At 43.7% G+C, this 19,776-nt stretch overlaps 1 non-coding gene across 1 annotated transcript; it reads right to left on the bottom strand.

The window, feature by feature from the left end:
* Positions 1 to 9,350: 9,350 nt before the first annotated feature.
* LOC118760072 (U6atac minor spliceosomal RNA) lies at positions 9,351 to 9,475 on the bottom strand. The gene has a single exon (XR_004996563.1). It is a non-coding gene; the product is annotated as a U6atac minor spliceosomal RNA (small nuclear RNA).
* Positions 9,476 to 19,776: the final 10,301 nt, after the last annotated feature.

Raw genomic sequence — 19,776 nt, 5'->3', positions numbered from 1 at the left:
TAAATAAATGTGAATTGTGTAGTGCATTCTTCAATGAGATGACTTGTCTTTATTTTTATTTATTTTTTAAACATTCATTTATTTTTATTTTGAAGGCAGATTTACAGAGAGAAAGAGAAAGAGTAGGAGAAAGAGAGAGAGAGACTCCATCTTACAGCTCACTTCCCAAATGGCTACAATGGCTGGAGCAGCGCTGATCCAAAGCCAGGAGCCAGGAACCTCTGTTTTAGGTTTTCCACATGGGTCTAGGGTCCCAAGGCTTTGGGCCACCCTCGACTGCTTTCCCAGGTCATTAGCAGGGAGCTGGATGGGAAGTGAACAGCTGAGGCATGAACCAGAACCATATGAGATGCTGGTGCTACCAGCAGAGAATTAGCTTTTTACATCACCTCGCCAGTCCCATGACTTGTCTTCTTTAAACTGCTGATGTGCTAAATTGTATTACACTGTCCAATGTTAAAAAGTCCTTCCATCTTTGCAATTAGTCATGATATATTATTGTTTTACATGCTGCAGACTTTGAAGTATTAACATTTTCTTTATCATGATTTAGTCTATGTTTATGAATAAAATTGACTTATACTTTTCTTTTCTCCTGCTGTTCTTTCTGGTTTCCATACTGAGGACTATTAAAGTCTCATAAAAGGAATTGGGAAACATCCTGTTTTCTGTAAGGGGCTACAGGTGACAAAGATGATGTATTCCTGCAATGTTTGGAGTAAATGTTAAAAAAATTTGGACCTATTGAAGATACATCTATTGATAGATAGATGGATAATTATATGCATTATTTGTGTGTGTGTGTGCATGCGCGCTTGGTTGCTTATTGTTTTATTCATTTGTGTCCTTATGATTTGGCTTTTATATTCCGTATCCAGTTTCCACCGCTGTTGATTCTGCGCCTTCCTGACATCTTACTTTCTTTCTCTCGCATTTCTCTTGTTCCATCCTGTTCATCCAATTCCATTCTTATTATAATCTGAATCTTCCTCTGTTGGGCTTCTTTTTCGTTATCTTCTATATTATTTCATTAATTGAATAGGCTTTGGCTTTGATAAGACAAAGAAGTTGCTTTCCAAGGTTGACTTCCATTTTTTTCAAATGGAAAAATCTTCTCTGAAAGTTTGCACATTTGTTCTGCATCTTCAGGTCCAGGATCGTTATGTTTTCTGAACCTTTACATTCTCTGTATTGTTATTTTAGTTTATTCCCTCATAAATAAGGAATGTCTGGAAGGAGAATACGTATACTACTTGCTAGAAAATAACTGAATAATATCTATTGCTTTGAATCTTGTATCTGAAATGTTACATATGCGAGTTTTACTCAGAATCTTAGTGAGAGGCTTTTTTATGATGCTGATCAGTTGCCACAACCCTTTATTGAGCACAGGAGAGCACTGTTCCTTGATCTTGTGAAGTCTTTCTGCAGTTTTGCTGAAGGAAATTTCACATGTTTCCTACCTGGGCTTGATGGCCAAGGCAAAGCAGAAAAGAGATAGATCATCAATTAAGTGCTTGTGACACCATAACTCTGAGGTTTAAGAAAATAGGTTTTATCTCACATACCAAGTCCAACTGGAGGTAATGGCTGCATGGGGAACTCTGTTGAGACACTTTTCCGCACACAGAAATAAAGTCTTTTGGTAAATAGTTAAACCTTTTAGAGGAAAAGTCTGGGGGTGAGGGTATTGCCTTTTTCTTCATGATGTCGGCAAGTGTGACATAACATATACAAATCAATAGGAAGCTGACTTGGCTGTAATACCCAACAATAATAACTGGAATGGGCTGAAGGCTAGTCAGGAAAGGTATTTTTCCTGCTATCAGGAGATTGACTGAGTAGGGCTGGCCCATGGACCTACTCGTGTGTGCAAGATCTGGCACTAGGAATGGTTCTGATGGAGGAGCCTGGGAAACTCCTCTGTTGGGACACAGTGCATGCAGGTGAGTGCCAAGAACTATGATATGGAGCCCAGATCAGGCCAGGAAATGGTACCCAGCAGCATACATTTGGCACAGGTCGGTGGCAAACCAGCAGGGCAGGTTCACATCACCCGCTGGCGAATTTGAGCAACAGAATGGAGTGTGGGTCAGGCTAGGTCCAGTTGCAACACACACTAGTACACATTATGGCTTAGACTGGGTGCTGGCTGGGCTGAGCTAGGCTTTTGCCACCACCAACCTGAGCTGGAACTGGGGGAGGAGTGGATGGATAGAACAACACCTACCAGCATATGTGTGGGCCAGAGAGTAGGGCTGGTTGGGTTGAACTAGGCTTCAATGCCCATTGACATGTATGAGAACTGAATGGGATGTGGAACAGACTGGACCAGTCTGCTGTACATACTGGCAAGCATGGGAACCAGGGCAGGGAGCAGGCCTGGTGGGGGTTATGGTGAGTCGCCCTGATTAGGCTGCAGTTCCCACTGATTTGCATGAGGGCCGACCAAGTGTGTGGTGGGCAGAATCAGGCTGGATGGTAACACCCACTGATTCGTGTAGAAGATAGGGCTGGAAACAGAACTGAATCAGCAATTGCAACCACCAACATATGCATAAGCTGATTGGGGCAATGGGCTGTTCTGGACCCTGTACTGGCACGCACACACAGGAATCAGACCTGGGATCACTTCATGTGAAGTTTCTTTGAGGATCCCTCCAACTGAACTGCTGATCTCAGAACCCTATCCATGAAGAAGGGCAGGATCCATGGTCTGACCATAGAGTGCAAGCATTAAAGCTGAATCTCCTCAGAGGCTCAGATGGAACAGTAGACAGCAAATTCAAGTGCACATGGAGGATATGGCAGTCCATTGAAACCTGCAGAGGGCACCTGGTACCACAACAGGACAGAGGACAGAACAAATCATTATCTACCCCAGCCATGTGTTGGTAGTGAAGATCTGGGCTAACGGAGATTCTAAGTGGATTCTGGAGAGATTTCATCATGTTTGGAATGGCGAGCTTGGGAACAATTCAGAACTGTTGAACTATCAAAACTACTTCAGCAGGAACCTCGGAGCATGCCCCACATCAGGGACCTGGGATGGGTGGGGCTTCTCCCTTTATTCCCCCTTTACCCCAGAGCTAGGAAAAATAATAATAATGTGGAAATCATGGTCTTTAAAAAAAATCAATTGGAAGCAATGACTGAAAGTCCCTGGCCCTTTTGAAGCTTAGACGTGACTCAGTGCTGAATGACTCAGTGCTATCAATTCAATACACTTGGATTATGAACTATATTCCACAGATAACAGTTATCTGAAGGTGGCCCAAATTCCAGAGATTCACTGATTGAATGCATGATTAAGTAGTGACCTGTCTGAACAATGATCTATGTTGACGTGACTGTACCCAGCTTTACAGCCATAACTTAACTGTGGCTGCATAAGCCTTTAGAAGCAGCATCTATTGCTGGGTCTAGTTAGGATCTCTCTCTCACACCCTCCCATCTGCCATTACCAAGAGAACTAAATGTCCTTTGGGGAATTTAGCCTTTGTCCTTCCATGCAGCAAAGATGAGGCTGTCGTTGCACAATATGGGAATGTGTGAGCCTCACCTTTCCTTGCTTAGTGCAAAAAGCGATCCCTAAATGAGTATGATACCTAGGCTGCAAATGACAGTCTAATTTTAGAAATATTATTTACTTTCATTGAAAAGGTAAATTTACAGAGAGAAGGAGAGACAGTGAGAAAGATCTTCCATCCACTGGTTCATTCACCAAATGGCCAAAATGGTCAGAGCTGAGTCAATCCAAAGAAAGGAGGCAGAACCTTTTTCCAGGTCTCCCATGTGGGTGCCTAAGGCTTTGAGCCACCCTCCACTGCTTTCCCAGGCAATAAGCATGGACTGAATGGGAAGTGAAGCAGCTGGGACATGAATTGGCTGCCATACGCAATGCCAGCACTGGAAGGTGAAGGATCAGTTACTGAGCCAGTTCTGAGAGGCCATGTCTTTTTTTAAAAAAAAGATTTATTTATTTATTCAAAATGATATTTTAGGACAACTGCTTTTTTTAAAAAAGATTTTTTATTGGACAGTTAGAATTATAGAGGAAGGAAAGACGAGAAAGTTCTTCCATATATTGGTTCCCTCCCCAAGTGAACACAACGGCCAGAGCTAAGCTCCAATGCGAAACCAGGAGCCAGGAGCTTCTTCTGAGTATCCCACATGGGTGCAAGGTCCCAAGGCTTTAGGCTGTCCTCTATTGCTTTCCAAGGCCACAAGCAGGGAGCTGGAAGATAAACGGAGCAGCCAGGACACAAACCAGCACCCATATGGGATCCTGGCACATACAAGGCAACGGCTTTAGCCACTAGGGTATCGCACCAGGCCCATACTTATTTATTTGAAAGTGTGTGTGTGTGTGTCAGAGAGAGTGTGCACAATCTCCTACCTTCCGGTTCACTCTCCAATACTGTAACAGCCAGGGGGTGTACTGTAGCCAGGAGCCTGGAACTCCACGCAGCCCTATCACATGGGTGGCAGAGGCTCAAGCACCTGAAGTATTCATCTCATTAGCAGGAAACTGAGCAACCTGGAGTCAAACTGGCACTCAGATACAATATGTTAAAGCCACAAGCAAAAGCTTAGCCCTCTGTATCACCCTGGAACTGGGAGTGTCTTAGATTTTATATAAGCACTTGAAGAGAATTGCTTTCATCCGGAGCTGGGAGCTGGGAGCTGGGAGCTGGGATGATAGAAGCCTGTAGCCCTTTGCAGCTCCATCATCAGAAACGCATCCATAAGCAGTCAGAGAGAAAAGCCCTACTGGAGGAAAAAGCAAAGGCAACAGAGAGGTTGAGACACAGAAAGAGAGGAGAACACCTGCTAATGTCAGCAGTTTCTTGAGCCTTTTGATATCGTTTTCACCTCTTCCTGTATGTCATGGATCAATCAATCCACTTTAAAAAATGTATTGATGGGGCCCCGTGCTGAGACATAGAAACTAAGCCTTGGCCTTGTAAGTGCTGGCATCCCATAGGGATGGCTGCTCGTTTCTGGCTGTTTTATTTCCAACCAGCTTCCTGCTCGTGGCCTGGTAAGACAGTGGAGGATGGCCCAAAGCCTTGGGATCCTGCATCTGCATGGGAGACTCAGAAGAGGCTAGTGACTCCTCACTCTGGATCGGCTCAGCTCCAGCCATTGTGGCCATTTAGGAAGAAGATCAGCCAATGGAATCTCTCTCCCTCCTTCTGTCTATAACTCTGCCTTTCAAATTAAAAATAAAATAAATCTTTAAAAATTTTCTATTTGAGAGGGAGAGAGACAGAAAACTCCCATTTTCCGGCTTCCTCCCAAAATGCCTACAGGGCTGAGCTGGGCCAGGCCTAAGTCAAGGGCCCACCACTCATTTGGAGTCTCCCTGTGGCAGGTTGGAACCCAAGCCCTTGAGTCATCATCTCCTGCGAATCAGGAGGCATGTCAGCAGGAAACTAGAATCAGGAGTGAACCTGGGACTTGAATGCAGTCACTCTATTATGGAATAGGAGCGACCCAAACAGTATGTTAACCCCTAGAACAAATACCTGCCTCCATAGATTTGTTTTCAATTGGACCATTTCCATTTGGTTTGTGTCTCGTGTGATGGAGAGTCTTGATACACACAATGGTAGCTCCTTTCAGGCAATGATGGTGTTGGCTTGTCCCTCCAGTTTAGAAGGGACTAATGAATAAAGGCTGCCATCACTCTTGTTGTCATCACCACATTAGAGCCTTTCCAGAGGGCCCCAAAGAATCCTCCTCCCACCCTCAGTCTTGCTGCCTACAGGAAATGGATGTCACAGAAGAAATGCATTGAGAGAGCAGCCTGGTGAGAGTTGGCACAGTTTTTCAGATTCCTTCTAAAAAATTTAATGGTTGTCTGTCTTCTTATTACACCTTCTATAACTGAGGCAAGGGTAAGACTGTGGCAGGATCTAAACTTTTTTGGTTCTTCATAATTCTTCAAAACAAAGATGACAGGGTATATACAACATAGAAATAGATTTTTCAGGGCATGGCACCATGGCTCAATGGCTAAATCCTTGCCTTGCACATGCCAGGATCCCATGGGGGTGCCAGTTTGTGTCCTCACTGCTTCACTTCCCATCCAGCTCCCTGCTTGTGCCCTGGGAAAGCAGCAGAGGACGACCCAAAGCCTTTGGACCCTGCAACCCCTTGGGAGACCTGGAAGAAGCTCCTGGCTCCTGGCTTTGGATTAGCTCAGCTCTGGCCCTTGTGGCCATTTGGGAAGTGAATCAGCGGACAGAAGATCTTCCTCTGTCTCTCCTTCTCTCTGTATATCTGACTTTCCAGTAAAAATAAATAAATCTTTAAAAAACAGAGACAGAGAAAAGAAAAGGACTTAAAAAAAGATTTACTTTTCAGTTCCAACCTTCTTTTTCAGAATTTATGTTTTAGTTCTCTTTCAGTCTTCTGGGGCTGTCCATGAGTGATTAATTGGAAGGCAAAGAAGACTGAATGGGACTCTGCTGGTTTACCACAGTAACAGGGTGGCAATTCCTGGGGAGGTAGATTTTGCTGGTAGGGGAGGGATTCAGAGAGGCTTTTGTACCGTGGCGGATGGCCTGGGGCAGCTGGGAGATAGCCCAGAGATCCAGGTGAAAGGTTCTAATACAAGGAAAGGAGTGGGTGGCATTGGAGACAGTTTCATGGCTTTGCTGACAGCCTGCCCTGACTGGCTTAGGCCTGTTAACTGGAACATTCTCCTGGTTCCTTTCTCCTGCCTATTCTGAATGCTGACAGCATTGCTGATATGATGCAGTTACAACATTTAACCACAAATGGCACCAATTAGTCATTCCATAAAGTTCAGTAAGCACCAGTCCCATGTCTTATCTCAGTTACGTGGGGCTGGTTGGGGAAGATGGGAGCAAGATATGTGCCTCTAGCCTGAAGAAAAGTTGTCAGCAAGTCAGCTTTTCATTTAATTTGAGGTGACAAGTTGGGATGATTTACTCCAGCTAAAGCATTCTTGGCTGCTTGTGACTTTATAAAGATAATACAATTTGTTCATGTTCACATGCTCGTCAGTGCCTCAACTTTTGGACTTGGCAGCTTTTCAGAGGCAGAAATCCCCCCTCTTTGCTTCCCCTTCCCTGACAGATGAAAATGTAAAATTTAACACATCAATCTCTTTATAATCTATCTGCTCCTTTGACCAATAACACTGACATAACTCTAGAGAGTTGTAAGGAGGAGGGTAGGTTAAATCAGTCATGGACAGGAGATCTGGAGAGAGCAATAGTGGTATTCATAGTCTGATTACAGAAGATTTCAGAGTAAGTGTCTACAGCGTCTAAGAGTCTTCTGTTTAACCTAAATTCATTCTAACATGCTAACCGGCCACTATTTCATGAATGGTGGTTGAAGACAGGAGATTCCTGGGGTTAGATGCAAAAGATAATTGTGAGTCACCCTAACAGCTGTAACTACCAGCATCAGCATTTTTGCACTAGTTTCCCCAGCCCCATTTCCACCAGGGTGAGCTGAAGTGGACTGCATAACACCTAAATACAGAGCATGCTGCATGGCAGGAAAGGGAACGCAAAAGGGTTTTAAGGGGCAGTGCCCTTTGTTTGAAAAGGAAACAGGGCCCTATCTTCCAAAGCCGTTCACTAACCAAACATCCTTGAAAAGATTGTCCAGAGAAAGGGCAGTCAACACCTTGCTTGCAAAGATATATAGGAACTCGAGCCAACTGGTGAGAAAACTTCTCTTGACAACATGCAACCCTCATTTCCATCCTGCACTTTAGTTTCTTTTTTTTTTAAAGCACATATATCTTTTTTTTTTAAGATTTATTTTTATTACAAAGTCAGATATACAGAGAGAGGAGGAGAGACAGAGAGGAAGATCTTCTGTCCGATGATTCACTCCCCAAGTGAGCCGCAACGGCCGGTGCTCCGCCGATCCGAAGCCAGGAACCAGGAACCTCTTCCAGGTCTCCCACACGGGTGCAGGGTCCCAATGCATTGGGCCGTCCTTGACTGCTTTCCCAGGCCACAAGCAGGGAGCTGGATGGGAAGTGGAGCTGCCGGAATCAGAACCGGCGCCCACATGGGATCCCAGGGCGTTCAAGGCGAGGACCTTAGCCGCTAGGCCATTGCGCCGCCGGTCTGTACTTCAGTTTGTAGAGATTGCCATAACATATCATCACAGGCTGTGTGAGTAAAAACAACATGAACTCATTCTTGAGCAGCTCTGGAGGCAAGGAATGTGCATGGCCACCTTCCCCCAGAGGCTGCAGGGGAGCATCTCCTTTCCCTTCTGGCTTTCTGGTCACTACAGGCACCGCTTTGCTAAGGCTACATCTTTCCAATCTCTGCCTTTATGTTCACTCGCTTGTTTCTCTCCTGAGGCACCCTTTCACACATTTCTTACAAGGACACTTTTTATTGGATTTAGCGCCTACCCAGATAATGCAGGATGATCGCATCATAATATTCTTAATCAATCTGTAAAGATCCTTTTTTCTAAATGAGGTCATATTCACCAGTTCTGGGAGTTAAGACACAGTAAAATTGCTCATGAGTAACTGACTCCATCAGCCACACTGATTAATCTGACTGACAGAGGTTAAAAAGAAATCCATTCAGGCTGTCCTCATCAGACTTTAATTAAAACTACCATTAACAAGACTCTGAGCACCAGAATGAGGGCAATTTGCAATACTGAACTCAATCATAACCCCTTCCCCAGAGTCCCAGGCTCAAGTTGAAATGCGCCTTCTAAAGTATAAAAGTCTACTGTGGAACTCGAGGTGGCTTTCTTTTTCTATTCTGGTCTTTCCACTTGGCTGGAGACATTGCTCCAGATAGAGCAGGATGTAATAGTGATTTCACAAGGAGGAAGTCTTGAGCAATTCTATCATCCAGAACAATCCTAGCCAGTGGACTGAAGCTAACTGAATGCCTCCCAGGGCTGAAATTTTATTTCCTTAAACATCTCAAAACTCTTTTATGACCATTCCTACTGTGCATGTCACCATTGTTTCAGAAGGAAGACAAGTAACCGCCCCGGGGTTTACAGAAGAATTACTGTTTCCTTTTTCTTTTCTTTGTAAAAACTTCTGAGAAGGTATGTTGGATATTGGCAAGGGCAAGAAGATGGGATTTGTGGAAGAATTTATAGGCAGTTTGTTGCTGCAGCGAGATGAAACATGGTGGCTCAAAATAAACCAGATACTTAAAATGGCTATGATGACTATTTAATACAGTTCATTTTAAATATTTGAAATAGTCTAAATGTCATCTTGATTATCATCTGAGATGTTCTCTGACTTAGCATTTATTTCTTCATATTTCTGGTGGATCCTCCGTCCATTATTCTATTGCAAGGATTCCTAAGAAAAATGGTTAGATTCCACATAGTACATAAAAATACCATAATTATATGTTTGTTTTCAGGCCCATGGGCTTTGTTTGTGCTTGTTGAGGAGTGGCTACCTTTCTCTCCTTTCATATATTGCAGACAGTTTTTGAGATGTATCAGCTACCCAAGAAAGGAATGATTAGAGACCATCTGTTTAGAGACCATGTGTTGGCAAAGCCTCAAAGGTGGTCTGTTGACTGGTTAGAAGGCATTAGGGTTCCCAGGGAAGTAGAAAATTCAATTGAGTCTAGTGCTAGTTATTGGAGAGACAGTCTATCCTTTTTGTCCATCCCAGTAGCTGGTTGTCATTTATTTGCTCTACAGGATGACTGAGTGATGCTTTTAAGGATAGAAGTATGAAAGATGTCCAGAGGCACTGCTAAGTCTGCTGATGGGAGGGCAATAGCTGGGGCTGTCCCCATCTGCTTCCAGTAGACTTCTACAAGTAAGGGTGAGTGGAAGGGAGATCAAATCCTGGTCAGAAGTGCCTGAAGGTGAGGTGGAAGGCCAGAAGTCAGTTAAAGGTAATGTTATCCAATGTGCTAGAACATTTGGGGGCAAGATTTTAGAGTGAATCAGAAAAATAATAACAATCGTAAATGTCCTTCTCTCCCTCTTTCATACCTTTGAGGGTCTAACATTCTAATTACATGTTCCACTATGACAAAAATCAGTATGTCCATTCTAGTAGTTACAACTTTTTTTTTTTTGCTATTTTTTACATGCACCCAGACATTGTCTAGCTAGATTAGGTGCAAGAGTGACAAAAAAACATTTTTATAAGACTTACTGAGACCTATCATTTGCTCAATGTAGACACAAGTGGGCCAGTACAGGGAGCTTTACTGAACAATGGACTCTGTGATCATTATCCTGGCCATCTGGAACATGCCAACCGAGAAGGGAATGCAGAATACCCAAGGTCCCATAATAGATAGGTTGCCACTAAGACCATGTATAAGCCCGATCAACCTAGGGCGACTCTTGAGGAAAAGACAGATACATTTTTCCAAGACAAGCAACGTTTTCCTTTCATTTTTATTAAGATAATATCCAGGTAGCATCATAGTACAGAACATTGTTTCGTGTGACCCAGTTGTCTTGGGTGCATATGTAACCTGGACAAAGAGACGAAGGTTGAGTCAGAAATCTTCCCGGGTGCATTTTTTTTGAAAGATTTATTTATTTCATTACAAAGTCAGATATACAGAGAGGAGGAGAGACAGAGAAGAAGATCTTCCATCCGATGATTCACTCCCCAAGTGAGCCGCAACGGGCCGGTGTGCTGCGCTGATCCGATGCCAGGAACCAGGAAACTCTTCCGGGTCTCCCACGTGGGTGCAGGATCCCAACGCATCGAGCTGTCCTCGACTGCTTTCCCAGACCACAAGCAGGGAGCTGGATGGGAAGAGGAGCTGCCGGGATTAGAACCAGCGCTCATATGGGATCCCGGGGCGTTCAAGGCAAGGACTTTAGCCGCTAGGCCATGCCGCCGGGCGTCCCGGATGCATTTTTGAAGAGCCCATTCTGGTGCCTGCGGATTGCATGACTCAGGTAAGAACTGTTTAATGCCTTGGTTGTAAGTGCTTCAATAAGCAGCTTTTGTGACGAAAAGTGCATCATAGTGAGTCATTCTGAAGGTCAAGTTTGTCACAGGCAAGCTTCAAAGACTGTATTGATTATGGCTAGAGTCAGCTGTGCAGAATTCAGTAGCAACACTGTATCCTTAAAAGGTGTCAGCAGTGGTGAATCTCATCAGGAGCCTCTGGAAAAGGTTAAAGGTTCAATTTATGGGCCAAGTGCAATGGTCTAGCAGCTAAATCCTCACCTTGCAAGTGCCAGGATCCCATATGGGCGCTGGTTCATATCCTGGCTGCCCCAGTTTTCATCCAGCCCCCTGCGTGTTGCCTCGAAAAGCAGTAGAGGAAGGCCCAAAGCCTTGGGAACCTGCACCTGCATGGAAGACTCAGAAGCAGCTCCTAGCTCCTGGCTCCTGGCTTCAGATCAGCTCGACGCTGGCCATTGTGGCCTCCTGCAGAGTGAACCAGCAGACTGAAAATCTTTCTGTCTGTCTCTCCTTCTCCATGTAAAATCTGCCTTTCCAATAAAAAAATTTAAATAATTTTTAAAAAAGGTTCAACTTATCCCATCTGCTTGGAGTTTATAGGAGTCACAGTTCATGCAACATAGCACCCATGACAGCAAAACAAACGGGCCAACTTATAGCAGGGGTCATAAGCCTGGCAGATAGTAGTGGCCTCTCCATTAGAAGCATGGGATCCTTTACTTTGTGTCAAATCTGTGGTGATGGTCTTGGACACGGGTTGCCATTTCTAGTATGATGATGAATTGAGGCGGAATTATTGGCTTTCTGGGTGGTAAATTCAGTTGGCCACTTGATTCTACTTTTTCTCATTGGAGAAAGGGCCCTTAATGTGGATACCTATGTAAATGACACAGGTAGTTCAATAAGCAGCCACAGTTTGTTACTACTGTTCACAGTTCATACTTTCTAAGTGGCATGCAGGCCACCACTGACAATAGCTGACAGTTAAGTAAAAATTTAAGTTTACAGAGACACGTACTGTCCAGAGATATGAGAATGCTCTTGATTTCCACCCACCTATAGATTGACCACATTTATTTTTGGTGCTGCATAGCTGGTACTGAAATTGAACAGATGCAACAGCCCATCAGGTATCATCTTAATTATCAGTGAGCTGAGTCCAGACATGTAGAGGACCACTGAGAACTAAAGACTACAAAGAACCAGAAGCTTTGCTTTAAGTAGTACAGTACGAATAAAATTTTCCTCAAAGAAACTATATCACTTTTTTATGGTGCCTGGGGCAAAACCTCTCATATTCCTGAGTGTATCATTTTTGTTTGACAAGGGAGACTTGCTGGGTCCTTCGTTGTTAGTCATGGAGTTAAGGCTGACTTACAATAAAATGGGCATACAGGATGGAGAACCAGAGGTTTCTATGGCTTAGGTATTCAATTTTTGCAAGAGTCTAATAGTACTCTAAGAGTGATTTTCAAGACGTGTATACAAGATCATTATGTCAGAGGAGCCAACAAATTCAAAATTCCAAGTGGAGTTCAAACTCAAGTGAAGGCTGCCAATCTTTGCCAGAGGTTCCAAGTAGCAAAAAAGCCACTGGAGCTCATTAGAATTTAGAAACTTCTCTCATTCTCTTTCTCTTTCTCTCTCTCTCTCTTTCTCCATCTTTCATCCTCTCTGTAACTTTGCTTTTCAAATGGAAATAAAATATGTTTTTTCAACAAGGGGGGAAGCTGGTGGCATGGGATAGCAGGCATCCCATATGCAACACAGGCATCCCATAGGGGGATGGGTTTATGCCGCAGCTGCTCCACTTCCCATCCAGCTCTCCAAATTTCATCAGTTGATTTGAGAGTTGCCTTCTCCCCTAAGACCAGCTAGGATAATGACTTGGGCAAGCATAGTAGCAGACTCATAATTGTATACCCCTTCTTCGCACTAAGTATCCAGTATGCCTGCCTGGGCAGCGAGGCATACCTTGTAGACAGGAAAACTCCAGCTTTACCTCTGTTTTTCTTCCTACCAAAGTTAGGGTTAGGGCAGAGGAAAAGGGAGGAAGCAGGCAGGCAGGCATGAAGCTACAGAGTAGTTCTAGCCACTAAAGAAGGCCTTGATTTGCTTCCAATATCTAACAGTATGGTTCCCTGCTAATCAAGTGAATTTCCATTTGTTTTGTTCTACACAGTGCCTTATGAGGGTACTTCACAATGTTAGTGTGAAAACTGAATGAAAAATGAGTTAATTTGGTACAAGAATTTTTGGAAATTAATGCAAAGAGTCTGCAAAAAATTCATAGAAAATGTACAGTATGTGGATGTGCAAAGATTGGAAGTTTTTCCACTAAGATCTGGAATAAAATAAGGATGTCTGCTATCACCTCTGCTATTCAACATAATACTGGTAGTCTTCACTAGAGCTATTAGGCAAGAAAATAAATTAAAGGAATATAGATTAGAAAAGAGAAAGTCAAATTATGTTTGTTTAAAGGTGTCATGGTAATATACCAAGGAGGATCAAAAGACTCAACAAAGAGACTACTAGAGCTTATCAAAGAACTTGGCAAAGTGGCAGGACTGAAAATCAATGAGCATAAATCGATGGCCCACAAACAATCCCAGGACTGAAAAAGAACTAGGTAGAATAGCCCCTTTTAAAGTAGTGTAGAAGAACCTTATATATCTTGGGATAAACCTAACCAAAGACATGGACGTCTTCTATGAAGAAATTTTAAAACATTAGAAAATAAATATAAGACATTAAAAGATGGAGAAATAAACCATGTTCCTGGATTGGCAGAATCAACATCATCAAATGTCTCTCTATTTAACACAATCCCAATCAAAATCCAAACAAAATTCTTCACAGAACTGGAAAAAACATGATACAAAAATTGAGCAGGAAAAACAAGAGACCATGAATAGCCAAAACTATGTTAAAGCATAAAAATAAAGCCAGAGAAATCACAATTCCAAATATTAAGGCATACTACAGAACACTGGTGAATAAAACAAATTGCTACTGGGTCCTGTGTGGTAGCCTAGTATTAAAATCCTCATCTCACATGAGTCAGGATCCCATAATCCCATAGGGGCGCTAGTTTGTCTCCTGGCTGCTCCACTTCCCTTCCATCTCCCTGTTTGTAGCCTGGGAAAGCAGTTGAGGATGTCCTAAGACCTTGGGACCCTCCACCCATGTTTCAGACTGGAGGAAGCTCCTTGCTTTTGGGTCCTGGCCTCAGATTGGCTCAGATCCAGCCATTGTGGCCGTTTTGGCAGTGAATCATCAGACGGAAGATCTTCCTCTCTGTACGTCTACCTTTCCAATAAAAATAAATAAATCTTTTTAAAAAACCAACATTAGTGCTTGGCACAATAGCCTGGTCGCTAAATACTCATCCTGCATAGGCTGGGATCCCATATGGATGCTAGTTTATGTCCCAGCTGCTCCACTTACTATCCAGCTCTCTGCTTGTGGCCTGGGAAAGCAGTCAAGGACAGCCCAAAGCCTTGGGATCTTTCAACCACGTGGAAGACCCAAAAGGGGCTCCAGCCTCCTGGCTTCAGACTGGCACAGCTCAGACTGTTATGGCTGCTTGGGGAGTGAATCATTGAATAGAAGATCTTTATCTCTATCTCTCCTCTTTTTGCATCTGACTTTTCAATAAAAATTTCAAAAAATAAATCTTTTTTAAAAAGTGCCATTTGGGGACCCATGTTGGTGAGCAGTATGTTAAACCCCAACTACAATATCCACATCCCATACCAGAGCACTGGTTCAAATTCTGGGCCCTCCACTTCTTTCTTTAAAGAGAAAAAAGAAATGGGCAAAGGAAATGAGCAGACATTTTTCAAAACAACAGATTCAAATGGCTAAAAGATATATTATAGATATAGATATAGATATAGATATAGATATAGATATAGATATAGATATAGATATAGATATAGATATAGATATATACCACTCAGGCTCCCTGGCAGTAAGGGAAACAGAAATAAAAACCACATTGAAGTTCCACTTTACTCCATTGAGAATGACTTACATACAGAAACCTAATAATACCTGCTGCCAAGGATTTGGGGAAAGAGGTACCCTATCCACTGTTGGTGGGATTGTAGATTTGTGCAGCCAGTATGGACATCAGTAAGGAGAGTGCTCAGGTGTCTGAACATTTATCTACCCTATAACCCAGCAATCCCACTCCTTGGAATGCATCCCAAAGAAGTGAAACTCATATGAGAAAGAAACCTGCATTCCTATATTCACAGCAGCACAATCCACAATAGTAAAGACACAGAAACAACCTAGATGCTTGTTAAAAGAGGACTGGATAAAGAAACTGTGGTACACCTATTCTGTGGACCATTACTTAGCCATTAAAAAGAATTAAATTCTTCCAATGCAACAAAGTGGTACCAACTGGAGACTATCATGCTCAGTAAAACAAGCCAATCCCCACAGGACCAATATCACATGCTCTCTCTGAAATATGACAGCCTTCATGCAAAATAAGAAATAGGACCCAGCACGATGGTTCCATGGCTAAATCTTTGCCTTGCGTGTGCCAGGAACCCATATGGGTGCCAGTTTATATCCTGGCTGCTCCATTTCCCATCCAGTTTCCTGCTTGTGTCTTAGGAAAACAGTCAAGAATGGCACAACATCTTGGAATCCTGCACCCATTAGAGAAATCCAGAAAAAGCTCCTGGGTCCTGGTTTTAGACTGGCTGAGCTCCAGCCATTATGGCCATTTGGTGAGTCAACCAGCAGGTAGAGAAACTTTCTGTCTCCTTCTCTCTGTAAAACTGCCTTTCCAATAAAAAATAAATAAGTCTTTAAGATAATACAAAACAAAAATACATTTAGGTAAACAAATATATGCTTATATTCTCATAAATAAATGGTGTAATGCAGACTAGAGTACCAGGAAATAATGAAGAACTGCCACATGCATCTCTACTCCATAATTAAAGAAGGGCCCCCCAATAAAACTGTGAAATATACCTTGACAACAAGATACTAAATTCTCTGCCATTGTCTATACCTACAAGGTCATGACACATGTGAAGAGCAGACTATTGGAGTTGTGACTACAGCTGAAGGACTATATCATTGTAAAATACAGGGGACGATGGGGAGAGGAGATGGGGAGGGAGGAAGGGGATGGAAAGAGTGGGAAGCCTTATGCCAACAAAATGGAATTATGGAAAATAATAATAATAAACAAATAAATGGAATGTATAATATGATTTTAAAAAATCATCATGAATTATGAAATGTTTTAAATCCTAAATAAATCCACTTTCCACAAACTTTTTGGCTCACTCTGTTATTGGTTGGCAAGGTCCTCATGGTTGACACTATTACAAAAAAGGGAAGAACCCTCTGTTGTCCATTCAGGATGAATTTTGGTATCAGTTGTTACAACGGGGAGAACCCAAGGTTACTGCCATTGACTCACAGAAGTCCTCCATTGAGAGAGCTGTTAGCAATAAGCATGGCGTCACTGGGCAGCTGTGTTTAAACTCATCTCCTGGTATCCAGTCTACTACCACATCCTCAATTTCTGTTTATTGACAAGTAATAAAGTAGATGGCCATATGTCACCTTCTTGGTGATAAAATTCTGTCAGCACAGTTCCTCCCAACATCTTGAACTTCCTTCTAGTTCTGTTAGCTAAATGAAGAGAGCTCTATCTCGGAAGTGACTGTCCCATTGTCATCGTCAAGAAGGGCGGTTCCTCATCCCTGGGTACTGGGATGTGTGGAAAGTCATGAGTGGTTTCCCCCTTTGTCCCTCCCTTTCCCCCAGCAACAACAAGAATAAATAGAGGGCTCGGCAGTGCGGCCTAGCAGCTAAAGTCCTCACCTTGAATGCACCGGGATCCCATATGGGCGCCAGTTCTAATCCCGGCAGCTCCACTTCCCATCCAGCTCCCTGCTTGTGGCCTGGGAAAGCAGTCGAGGACTGCCCAATGCATTGGGACCCTTCACCTGCGTAGGAGACCAGGAAGAGGTTCCTGATTCCCAGCTTCGGATTGGCGCAGCACTGGCCCATTGCGCTAACTTGGGGAGTGAATCATCGGATGGAAGATCTTCCTCTCTGTCTCTCCTCCTCTCTGTATATCCGGCTTTCCAATAAAAATGAATAAATCTTTAAAAAAAAAAAAGAATAAATAGAAAAATTTGGAAGCAATGAGTTCACCCAATTTTCCCTAAATCTCAACCCTTCCCACCCTGATCAACCATGTAAAAATTATTTTTTAAAAATTATTTTTTAAAAAGTATTTTAAAAAATTTAAAAAGTATTTAAAAATTATTTTTAAAAAGTATTTTAAAAATTATTTTTTAAAAAGTATTTTTAAAAATTATTTTTTAAAAAGTAGGAAGGATCTGGAATTTCATCTTACTTCAGGTTAACAAGGTAGCCTGATAAAATTTCGTGGTTGCTGTTAAAAGACCCAAGGCTCCTGGGTCAGAGATTAAAAAAAAAAACACAAAAAGATTCAAAGATAAATAAAAATAAAATAAATCTTTACAAAAATTTATACAATTTATATTGAAAATTTATGAATGTAAAGAGAACAAACTTATATATTTCATAGGTACAGTTCCAAAATTATAAGCATTCTTCCCTTTCCTTCTTGTCTTTTTCCTTTAATTAAAAAAAGATTTATTTTGTTTTTATTAGAAAGACAGATATACAGAGAGGAGGAGAGACAGAGAGGAAGATCTTCTGTCCAATGATTCACTTCCCAAGCGCAGCAATGGCCTGAGCTGAGCCAAATTATAGCCAGGAGCCAGGAGCCAGGAGCCTCTTCCAGGTCTCCCACACAGGTGCAGGGTCCCAAGGCTTTGGGCCAACCTCGATTGCTTTCCCAGGCCACAAGCAGGGAGTTGGATGAGAAGCAGGGCTGCCAGGATTAGAACTGAAGTCCATATGGGATCCCAGTGCATGCAAGGCGAGGACTTTAGCCGCTAGGCTACCACACTGGGCCGTAAATTTTGTTTTTGATGATGTTTACATAGTTGACCAGAGTGGGAAGGACTGAGAATTAGGAGAAGTGGGTGAGACTATTGTTTGCAAATTTTCTTTTTCTTCTTCTTCTGTCTGGGGGAAGGAGGGTGAAGCCACACCCAGCAACCCAACCGCCTAGGTACCTGGGGATGGGGAACAGCCACCTGATGTCATCCCAGGGTCCCCAGTGTGGAGCATGCTCCAAGGGTTCTGCTCAGGTGGTTTTGATAGTTCTGAAATGCTGTAGATGTTGCTAATGCAAAGATGAGGAAAGCCTTCCAAGGTCTATTGGCTTACACAGTCTACCTGAGAGTCTCCACCCGCCCATGTACTTGCTGTCAATGCTTGGCTGGGGTAGTTGACCAATTTGTTCTGCTCTCCTTCCTCTGCTATGGTATCAGATGTCCTCTATAGGCCCCAATGGGCTGCCATAACCTCCATGCGGTTCTAGGTACGCCATCCACTGCTCCGTCTAAGCCACTGAGTAGACCCAGTTCTGACACACGCAACTCATGATTAGACCATAAGTCCTGCAATGCTCTCCTTGGTTGGAGTTCTGAGTTCAGTGGAGGGATCCCCAAAGAAACCTCATCTGAAGTAATCCCAGACCTGACTCTTGTGTGGGTTTGTCAAAACAGGGTCCGGCTCAGTCTGTCACTCACATCAGCCTATTCACACACTGGTAGCTGCAATTGCTGGGTCAATTCTGTCTCCAGCTCCATCTCATATGTAAAGGGTGCTGGGGACCAGCCCAACCCTGCCTACCACACACTCAGCCATCACATACACTAGTGGGAGCTGCAGCCTAGTTGGAGCACCCCCCTATAATCTTCACTAGGCCTGCCCTCAGCCCTGGTTCCCATGCTTGCTAGTATGTGCAACAGGCTGGTCCAGTCTGTCTCACATCCCATTCAGCTCTCATACATGTCAACTGGCATTTAAATCTAGTTCAACCCAACTGACCCTACTATCCAGCCCACATTCATGCTGGTGGGTGCCACTTCCTGTCTAGTCAGACCCATTCACTACCCAGGTGCTCATGCTCACCAGTGGGAGTTGCAGCCCATCAGAGAGGTGGCCACTGTTCATTTCCCTACTGAGCCCACTCCTAGTCCCAGACTTGCACTCTCCAGGTGGTTGTGCAGTCTAGCTTGACAGGATTTGTCCCCAGTCCCAGCACTTGCCAGCTGATGCTGCGGCAAAGCCCACAACTAACATGCACTTAACTCTGGCCTATGCAGGCACTAGTGGTACAGTCAGTCAGCCCAGCCTGGCTCTCCCCCAACCTTGTTCACATGAAGGCCAACAGTTGTTGTGGCCCTGCCAAGTCTGGTCTGCCCCAGTCCCAGCCCTCATGTGAACCAGTTGGGTTAGTGGCCCAGCAGGGGAGTCCCCCACAACTCTCTCACCAGGCTCACACAATAGCCATTCCATCTGGGTCTCATGTGTGCTTGTGGATGCTGTGGTCCAGTCTGCCATAACCCACCTCATCTTGCTGTTGTTGTGGCCCAATCTGGCCCACCTTGTACCTGTCCTGGTTTTCAGCACTGCTAGTGTGCGTAATGAATTGGCTCAGCCTGGCCTGCCTCCAAATATGAGCCACATGTATGCCTGCAGGTACTGTAACCTGGCCTGGTCTGGCTTGCTTCCCACCTTGGTTCTTGTGCTCACCTGCAGGGTCTGTGTCCTGATAAAGGAGTTTACCAGGCTTCTCTATCAGATCCCCTCTCAGTTGCAGATCTTGCTCACATGGGGGGTTGGGGGGGGGGTTCTTTACCTAGACTGATTTAGTCTACCTCCCATCCCGGCAGGAATAC

This window comes from Ochotona princeps, chromosome 11 (genome assembly GCF_030435755.1).
Source record: "Ochotona princeps isolate mOchPri1 chromosome 11, mOchPri1.hap1, whole genome shotgun sequence".
NCBI classification, from domain to species: domain Eukaryota; kingdom Metazoa; phylum Chordata; class Mammalia; order Lagomorpha; family Ochotonidae; genus Ochotona; species Ochotona princeps.
This window is presented reverse-complemented; position numbering and strand designations above follow the sequence as displayed.